The sequence below is a fragment of the Serinus canaria genome, chromosome 11, assembly GCF_022539315.1.
Source record: "Serinus canaria isolate serCan28SL12 chromosome 11, serCan2020, whole genome shotgun sequence".
In the NCBI taxonomy this organism is placed as follows: Eukaryota; Metazoa; Chordata; class Aves; order Passeriformes; family Fringillidae; genus Serinus; species Serinus canaria.
The window spans coordinates 9,050,128-9,060,483 of record NC_066325.1 but is presented as its reverse complement, the minus strand read 5'-3'; the positions used below and the strand labels follow the sequence as shown (position 1 = coordinate 9,060,483).

Genomic DNA, 10,356 nt, shown 5'->3' with positions numbered 1-10,356 from the left:
TTAGCATCCATTCTGGGTTCTGCTTTCTGCTGAATGCAGCCTCAGCATGAGGCTGGTTCATCCACCCTGAATAAACCTCACAGCCATAATTCAGCTGCAAATGAAACAGAGCAGAAATAGGAGGTGCAGGTGCTGCTGCTGGCAGATCATGAGCCAGAAGCTGAAAAAGGTAAGGCACAGAGATTATCTTCTGCAGGAGGAGCTGGGTGCAGCTGCCACTGGGGCTTTAGAGGCCATGCCTTCACACAGTGCAGTCTTTGTTGCAGAATGCTGAGCTCCTCTCATTGGTGTGGGCAATATTGCCAAAGTGATGAGAAAAGAGAGGACTGCACAGGCTTCTGCAAGGAGGAGTGGGTTATCCACACTGCAGCATGTGCAGTGTCAGAATTTGCTGCAGTAAACAGAGAAAGGATGGACTCTTTGGTTTATGCCTTTGAGTGCTCCCCAGAATGGTATTTAGCATTGATGTCACCCAAGCCAATTTTTTTTTCTGATCAAGAAAGCATTTGAAACTACCAAATTCTGTTAATGAAAGTAATTATCAAAACTGAAAAAGGATATAACAACAAAAAAGTAATACTGTGAACTGTTGGTATGAAACTTTGTTTTCAGTACAAATAAGTTAGTGGGTTTTGCTTTCACAGTTGTGAACTTACTTAATATACACAAAAGTTTATTTTCTGTCCTTTATTTTGTCCCTAAGTTAATGCTGACAGTATAATCACAAAACTTTATAATGTATCATACCCTGGTAAAATAATTCCAAACAAAACAAATGGGAGTCCATGGGGGAATTATAGCATAGGATCTTGATAAGCCAAAATAAAAACTGTAAAGTACACCAGGTGTCATTGTAGGATTTGTGTGTGAGTGACTGTACAGAGTGCACTGACACTCCTGATGTTCAAATAAATCACATGGAGAAACTCCACCTGGTAATCTATAGGAATAAGTTAAGTACATTCTTCAAAATTATACCAAAAGCAGTTAAAAATGTAAACCATTAAAATGTGACAGAATAACACTTTATTTATAAAAATGTCGTTTGCATTTCTGAACACTGTTTAACTTCCATGCTTGTTTTGCTGGTTTTGAATAACAAATTGACCATTTCTAATTCATAATGAGGTATGAAATAAAGGAGAGGGTACTGAGGGTGAGTCATTCATTAATCATAAGAAAAACAGGGACGAAATCAAGGACACGAGCACAAACTGTAAAAGTAATAGGTTGCATAATCTTTGTATTTAATATTAACTCCATTATGTTTTTCACATGAGTTCTGAGAAGTTGGGTTCTTTATGTTTACATGAAACTAATCCAAGGTAAATTTTATTTCTCAATATTATTTTTTTCTAGAGGTTGCCCTCTTTTTAATAAAGTAGAAGACAACAAATCCTAGCTTATGACATTGTTATGAAGATTTAGTAGAAGGGTTAGCAGGAACACTGAAGCCTACTGAAACTTTTGATTTAAGTTATTCCACTTTTGCCTAGAATGTACCAAACCCTTCTTGTTTGTCATGGCAGATCTCCCACTAAGGACATAAATTCACCTGGAATTAGTTGTTTTGGCCAAAATAAGTTATTATTCATATTCATGTGTCAGAGAAGGACAGAACAAGAACTATTATTCAAACCATTCTGTCTCTATCCTTCCAGAGTTCAATCCACAGTAATTACCCAATGTGCAACAAGGTTGTTTACAGTTTGCAGGTAATGTGAGTATTTAAATAGTAGGTGTGGCTCAAATAGACACAATAAAAATAATTTGTTACCCCATGTCAGATTTCAACAAAAAAAACCCCACAAAAGTAAACTAGGTTGTAATAAGGCAAGGTGAAGTGGTGGCACAGCAGGGAGACATTTCATTTCAGAATCACTGAAATGAAATCTCTGTTCCATATCCATTCATTTGGATGGAGCTGGCACTGATGTTACTCTTCTTTGTTGTTGTGGAGTTAACTGGATAGAGAAGGAGAAAGAGAGGAGAAAAGCCAGAGTGAGAACTTGCTGTTGGAACTGATGTGTTTTGTGGCCCCAGTGTGGTACCCATGGCCAGTCCCACCAGCTGTGTGTGTCTGTAGGTCTGTCTGTGTGGGTCAGGAGTGCTGGGGCTGACCAGCACTCCTGGGAGCCACGTGCTGGAATCCCAGAACAGCTCCCAGCCCATGTCACACCAGGGCCTTGGTGCTCCACACCAGTTTATCCTTCTGCACACAAAAAATGGAGATACTGGGCAGATGATGCCTCACTTCAGTCCTGTGGGGATCACAGGGAGCAGTGCTCCATGTCCAGGCACATCAAACTGATGGAGTCACTGGAGCCAGGCACAGCTGTGCCCTGGGGTGCTGCCCTGTGAGCTCAGGTGAAAGCCTGGCTCTGTTCCTGGGTCTGCGCCTACTCCTGGCTCTGCACCTGGGTCTGGGTCTGGGTCTGGGTCTGTTCCTGGCTCTGCACCAGGGTCTGGGTCTGCTCCTGGTTCTGCACCAGGGTCTGGGTCTGGGTCTGCTCCTGGTTCTGCACCAGGGTCTGGGTCTGGGTCTGGGTCTGGGTCTGTTCCTGGCTCTGCACCAGGGTCTGGATCTGGGTCTGGGTCTGCTCCTGGTTCTGCACCAGGGTCTGGGTCTGGGTCTGGGTCTGCTCCTGGCTCCTGCAGTCGAACGGGCTCATGCTGCACTCCAGATGGAAGAGCTGCCCTTGAGCTGCCCCGAGGTTGTCCCCACTGTCACACACTGTGGCTGGCACCCTCCAGTGAGGGCCAGCCCTGTGAGGTGCTGCAGCCCTGCTGGAAGGGCTGGAAGCTCCGTGGCTGAGGAGCTGCTCTGTGACCTGGCTCTGGCTCGTGGCAGTCCCTGCTCACACCCTGGCTCAGCTGTGGTTAATGCACGCTGTTCTGGTGCACAGCAATGTCTGACTAAGCAGCTGCCCACATTTAGACTGTAAAACAGGAATTAATACAGCAGTGGTTAATATTTAGTTAAAAATCCTGATTCCTCAATTGAAGCAAAGTTCTGTCTGCAATTCTGTATCCAGAGGGAAAGAAGTTTCTGCTGGTTAAAAGTTTGTGTTCTACCAGCTCTCTTTGTTTTCTGTTAGCCTGGATGAAGAAAGTATCTTAATTTTTAAAACTCCTATTTAACTAATTTCCTACCTTCTCTGCTCCAACATATCTACATTCTATAAATTAAATTGGTGCTATGTTCACAGTGTGCTTAAGGTGTTTCTTCCTTATATGAGAAGCTATATATAAGCTGCAAGGTGTTAAAGCCAGTAATTGTTAGTGGTGTTTTTCTTTCTAAAGAAATATAAAGGACATGGTCAATGAATAGACTGACATACTATCAAAACTGAGGAATTTGCCCAGATCTCTGAAAAATCATGCATTCCACTATGTAAGTGGGGAGATGCTCATAATATATTTACCTTCATTGTAGGTGCAGGTGGTTGAAGTGTGGTGCTCTGGTTTAGATTCCAGAACAAATAGGTTACCTATGATATTATCATTCCCAGGAATATATTGCAAAGCAGTGTCTTTCTCAAGCAATGTGGGTAAAGGGTTCATTCTGTCCCCCGTGGTCCTCTGCTTGAATGCTTTTCCCAAGCTCCAGATCAATCTTTAACTCCTCACTTTTAAATTAAGATGAAATACCATGGAGAAGAAAGGGAACATAAATGCTTCCAAAATTCTTGGAAATAGGTTTTTTCACTCTTTCCTCTCCTAAGCAAGACACTTAAAATGAAGCAGCTCATGAAGTCTTCTCTCTGCTGGACCAGGTATTTCCAAATTTTTGGAACTGATCTCGATTTTTTCAGCAGAATTTTTTTTTTTTCAAAAAATAATCTAATTTTCTCACAGAGTCTTCAGTTCAGTACCAGAGACATTTTGCTATGGGCCTGAGAAGTCTGTCAAAGTAGAAAATTAAAAAAAAATAATTCAGTGCCATCAGAGGAATCATCAAAGGAATGTTCCTTTTATAGGTACCCTGCCCTGCTATTTGCATGGTGTCTTGCACAATTAATCCCTCTGAATCTGAACTGGGCTTCCTCTGTACCTCAAACCATCCAGCTCTGCAGAGCTGCTGTTATTCTGCTTCCAGAGGCTGTTCCTGCAGCACAGGTGGAGGGTAGCTTTATATCCAAAAGTTAAAAGGTAGAAAGAGTTTGGCTTTTGGGGGGACTTGAACTTATTTGCATCTTGAGCATACTTGGAGTTGCTGTTGAAATATCTGCCCGTGTGTTCTTGAAACGTCAACGTTGAAGGAATGCATTTTAAGCAAATGCCCTCTCCCAGGTTAATGATTAACACTGTGAGAATTCAGCCTGGTATTTACTGTATCATGACACAAGTAAATTGAACTCCAAGCAAGTAATTATCTTTTTTTTTTTTTTTTAAAGTATGCAATGCCAAATTATTAACTTTTGTGGTAGAGGGGTAATAAAAACAAGGGTCAGGCAGTGCCCATGGAGTCTTGTTAGACTCCTTTGTTCACACCCACTGTACTATATGAAAAACAATGTTCTTATAGAGGGTTTCTTGTTTACAATGCAATATCTAAATCATTATTTACATTTAAAAAAGATACATCTCTATCTTCATTATTGTATTAAAAAATAATCCTTACAGTCTCTATCTATTTCTCACTGTTCATGATGGCAAACTGTACCTTCTGTTTACATTTCAGTGCACCAATCAATTCATCCATTTTCCTGACAGATTTTGGTGTGATCACAAACATGTCAGATCTGTGCCTATTAAAATCAGAATTTTCAGCCTTCTTAATTCTGTAGAAGGGGGCTTTACTTCACTAGAAAAGTACTTATTTTTCTTGAAATTGAAATATTACCTTTCAGGAAAGTTGTTGCCTGGAATATTCTGCCTGAAAGATGAATGCTTCAGAAAATTACAAGCATCTAAAATTTCGAGAATTTAGGTTATAAGAAAAATACATTACCAACTCTGCCATTGTTAAGCCTGCATCTGAGGGCTCCCAGTCTGCAAAGACTTTAAGGTTCTAATTCCATTTTGTAATTCCCAATTTTTCTCACAGTAAGCTGGCACTGTTGAAAGGCTCAAAGGTGCTTCACCTAATTTTCCTTGTATCTCCAGACAGTATATGGCCCAGTTATTTAGATACAAATAAGCTTGAGAATATCACCAAATCCATTCTAATTTCATTCATGCCTTGGAGATAATAATTTAAAGAGCTAGTCACTGCTTGCAATTAAGCATGGAGAAAATAGATCTGTCCCATAATTTATGTCTGCAAAGGTTGGGCTGGATTTGTAATTAATGTTTGCTCCTTTTAATGAAATACTCCAAAGGTCTGCACTTCTGTCATTCATGGAGGTAATTTTTCAATTGATTAGTAAAATAATACTTGAAAAGTAAATGCACCTGCTTTAGCACAGAAATGTCTTAGTCAAGTAGAGACAATGATTGGAGTGCTAAAAAAATATCATTTCAATACAGTAGAGACTGGAGTTTTACTCCTCCAGAATTCAGAACTCCCACTAAAGAGAAAAAAAAAGAAAAGGTAATTAAACCTCCAACAACTTCCTCAGCATGCTTTCATCCAGTTTAATTCCTGGGTGGTTTTCAGCATAGCTAAATACTTTTAGGAGCACATGCCTGAGCTGCAAGTGAAATATGTCTGGAAAGCATGTGTTACAGCAAGACATAATTTTTATCTTTGTGTACCTTAGTAATTTTGGAGGGCATGATTAAATACTTTCATTTTGGAAATTTGTTTTCATTTGGATAAACACTTAAAATTTGACAGCTCAGTTGGATTCTATTCTTATTTCCTTTTCAGGATCAAACCTCTTCAAACTTGCAAAATGGCAAGACTTGAATGTTAGGTCCCAGCCATCACTAGTTTAAAATGGCTGGAAATGTCCTTTCTACAAAACACCCACTATCAAAGCAAATGAAATAAAATAAAATAACAAGCCATCTCTGTTTTCAGGAAATTGATAAAGGATTTCTTTGAATTAATCAATCCAAAAAGCATGTTTGATGACTTCTGCTGCTTTGTCAATCTAGTCATTGTGACCCAAAGTTTACTAATCCTCTACTCCCCAGACCTGACGTTTTGCAGGAGTGGGAATTACGGGAATTGACTGTCTGCTGACCAGACAGGATGCAGAGCAGGGGCCACACTCTGTGCCAGATTCCTTGAGGGCCACAAACATGGTGATCCAGGGGGTTTGGACCTTGTGTCACCTGGGAGAAGGATTTTGCTTTCAGAGGAAGAAGCAGGAGAAGGGAATACGAGTGGTGAGAGAAGCCCTTACCCCGTGCTCAGCCCAGCGGAGCAGAGAGATCCAGACAGTGCAGCAGGGGATGAGAGTCATTAGAACACTTAACTTTAAAGATAAAAGTTTATAGTTTTAATGCTGCAGTTTTAAGTGCTTTAGTCATCTGAAGGATCCAGCTCTTATTAAAGCATGAACAAAGGAGCACCTAAGGACTTGTAAAAACTGCACCTTGAACTTAGAGTAACTCCCATTAAAGTCGATGGATGCTGAGTCAGACCTTAATTCTTCTTGCATCTTAGAGATTCAAAAGGTGAAAATCCTGGCACTACTGATGTTCTGCCATTGACCTCACAGGGTCAGGATTTCATGCTAAAAGCCATAAAATGGCACTGACATTTCATCATTGCTGTCTTGGATCAGATTCATAACAGTGACCCAGGAGACAAAAATCTCCATAATCCATTACTACTGTGCATCTACCCAAAGCTGCCTCACCACCTTCTCCCTTTTTTAAAGAGAGGGAATAATCTATAATTTGTGCTGCCTTTATTTTAACTCAAGTGAAGAGGAATGGAAAAATCTTACTATTCATTTTTCAATCACACTTTTTTACCCTTCTAAGTAAATTCTTGATTATTTTATATTTTATATTAATTTAATTGGGAAATTCTCTTTTGGAAATGAAGGAGGTTTTGTTGGATGATTTGCTTTTAATTTTTTTTCAATACCTGTTCAAAAAGGCTTTGTAGTAAAACTGGAAGGCAAATTACAGATTTATAGCATGATTGAATGAAATGCTTATGATTAGCAGTGAGAACTATGAGGAGTTTATGTAATTTCTTAATTATCCTTAGCAAAATATTTAATTAAAGAGCAGCTGGAAAGATAATCTTGATTAATAAAAGGAAATCAGGGAATTAACTGATTTCTGTAATGTAAGAATACTTTTACCGTGTGATAGCTACTGCATACCATTAGCAGTTAGATACAATAAACTGATAAAATACAAAATTATTCTGCCCTAAATTTTCAAGATTGCAAATGCAGAATATTGGCTGTGCATTGTAGATGATAAAAGGGATAGATTCCAAGTTCACAGATACAAATGTACTGAAAAATACAGTTTAAAATTTCTGTAGGAAATTTATGTTCTATGTAGCATGGCTGCTTTGGCATAGGCCATTGCATTACTTTGTGGCAGTCCCTTTGTCCAATAGTTACAATTGCTTTCAGTTATAATTCTGCTTCTTCCCTTTGGCAAAGCTTGGTCCCTTATTAGCTTTGGTTTTATAACTTTCATCACAGTAATAGTCTTGTTACTCTACTGGAATCACTGGGTTTGATGTCTTTAAATACAGGCATAGCTTGAACTGGGGGTGATCTGCTTGTTAGAGCAGTAGATGTTTACATTTGGAACTGAAAAAAAAACCTTCTAGTGAGTTTTGTGCAGAATTTCCTTCCTTTAAACTTCTCTTCATTTAATAACTGCAGATCTTGAGACATCAGGGATGCTCACATTACTTGACTTGGTTTCTCTGACCTCCTTCTGGAGAAGTCTATGGAGTCTAATTTAAAAATCTCCCCTGTATTCCTAGAGGAAAGTGGTGTGATCACTCCTGCTCTCTGAGAGCATTTCTGGCTTTACTGGAGCAGCTTGGGCTTTCCACCTTCAGGGAGGCCTTGGTGTCCTCTGAGTTTTATGCAGTTGAAGGTCCAAGTCAGGAGTGGTATATTATTTCTAAGAAAAGTGTATTTAAACACAGTTAATAGTAAGATTTTAACTGTTTGCTTTCCTGTTAACATTAATGAAAGCATATATTTGTATGCTGTGCCTTTGAAAATTAATTTCCTGGGCTTCTCTAGGTATATAGGGGTTGTCTACACTGCATAGTTTTTCCTTGTATTATTTATTAATGGAGGGGTATAATCTAGTAGCAACTCCATTTCAGCTTTTTAAGTCCCTTTAGTTGTGCTGAACTTTGAGATGAGAATGAAGCCCTCTTTGTCTTTTTTGGGGGTTTTTCTTAGAGCATGAAACACGTTTACTTCCAGAACAGCGTGTAAGTATCTCTTAAAGAGGTGCTTTGCAAATAAGCTATTATGGTACTAAAGAAAACATTGATTAGTTTTAAATGGCAGTAACAATTCAAGTCTATGTAAAGACAAGTGCATTTTCTTTTGAGGTTAAGCCTCTGAATTTAATAATTGAAGGAAAAAATACAATAAGATGCAATAGAAGAAGGTTCTGTGAAGTGCATTATGCAATTATGACTGCCATAACTACAACTGCCTTACCAGATCATAACATGTTTTCTCCTCAGAGAAAACAAAACTATTTTTGTCATTTGTGTTCCTTTTTTTTTTTTTAATGTACTGTTTGGAAAAGGTTGTATGCTTTGTGATGATTCTGTTGATCCAGAAAACCAGACTGTTGTTTCAGGACATCTGAAAAGTCAAGATACCATTCAAGTGAATACAGTATGCAGCTGAAGCAATCTATTTTTAGCTTTGTCAAAGTTGTATTCCAATGTGAAAACTCTTTTAGGGGATATCTTTGTGAGTTCCCTCAACTAAATCATGTTGCATTTTGCTTAACATAGACAAGACCAGAATTATTGGAAGAGAGATTTTGGCTATGTATTGTGTTTAACTTGGTGGATTGCATGAGTTATTAACTGTCTAGATCAGAGCCCAACTGTACTACTTACAGATCCTGTGTGCTGGAAAGATCCTGTGTGATGATTGTGCCCACATAGTGAAATTTCTTGCAAAAGGGAATACTAGAACCTCTTCTCCATCATCACATAAAATAGACCAAGTGGGATTACAATTATAGTAGCAAAAATTCAGATTAGACTTTAAAAAGTAGGGATATTAACTAAGAGGTTGTACTGTATTAGGCTCAAAACTGTAATGAGGAAAGGTGGTGGGAAGGTGTTTGGTTTTTGGAGCAATTTGTCTGTTAGTGGAAACCAGAGTGTGATCCATAGTTCAGAGAGCTGGGTGCAGTTCCAGTCAGAGGCACATTTTCATTGTGGTGGAGTGAAGGTTCCCTCATTTGAAAGGAATGTCATGGCTAAAGTATAAACATGAAGTGTAAGTGTTAAGAATGACTTTCCACAAAGAAAGAGTCCCAAGAGTCCCTTGTTGTTCCTTGTGGGGTGTAGGTTAGGAAAGAGTGCTGCAGTTGGATACAACCATTTAATTAATGTGCATCTTGTTTGCTCAGATCAGGGCTGTAACTCCTCTGAGTGTTGCAGCTCTTTGTGCTTCATATCAAATTTTCTGAAGCCACTCAATCTGTTTTCCATGGGTGCTGGTGTGTTCATGTGCACTTTCATTTGTAGTGATTTCTGATCTAGCATAGTTTTGTAAACATCTCCAGCTCAGTAGTATTAAAGATGATAAATGAATATATAAATCCAAGGGGAAAGTACTAAAGTGATATTGGGGAGGGTTTTTTTGCATAAAATAACCCAGTTTTCCAACATTTTACAAAGTCCCTTCTCCCTTAAAGTCCCTTAATGTGTGCTGATAAAGATCTATTCAATACAACATTTCCTCTCATCTTGCAACCCCATATCTGCAGTTTTTCCCTTATGTCTATTCCTCTTAAAATCCAATTTTCTAGTTATACTAGTATTTATTAAAAGCTTGACTGTAAGGTCTTTGTTTACCCAAAGATCTATTTTTATCATAACTGTTTATAATGATTAAACCTCAACAACTTAAACACTTTACACAAAATAATGTATTTTCAATAAATTGAAATATTAACCAATCATATGTAATGGTTCAGTTCTAGCAAATGGATTGCTAGAAATCCTTAGGGTTTCATATAAATTGAAAACTGTATTGACTGACCAGGCTGCACTCGAATTGCATTGCATTTGGATCAAAAAGCATAGAAAAAGTTCTCATTATAGTTCCCTGACATTAATTTGAGCATTTTTATATGTGTGTCCTATTAAGTACTTTAAGTGCTTTTTGATAATTGTGCTTTGTAGTTTTTACAGCACTTCAGCCTATTCCCAGTTCAATTTCCTCTTTTATCCGATGTTTGAAATATTGATTTCTGACAGATAAAAGCAAACCT

General features: G+C 38.5%; 1 protein-coding gene across 1 annotated transcript in view; it reads left to right on the top strand.

Moving 5' to 3' along the window:
• AKTIP (AKT interacting protein) overlaps positions 1 to 10,356 on the top strand; it is a 1,131,926-nt gene that overhangs the window by 1,042,076 nt on the left and 79,494 nt on the right. The window lies entirely within an intron of this gene.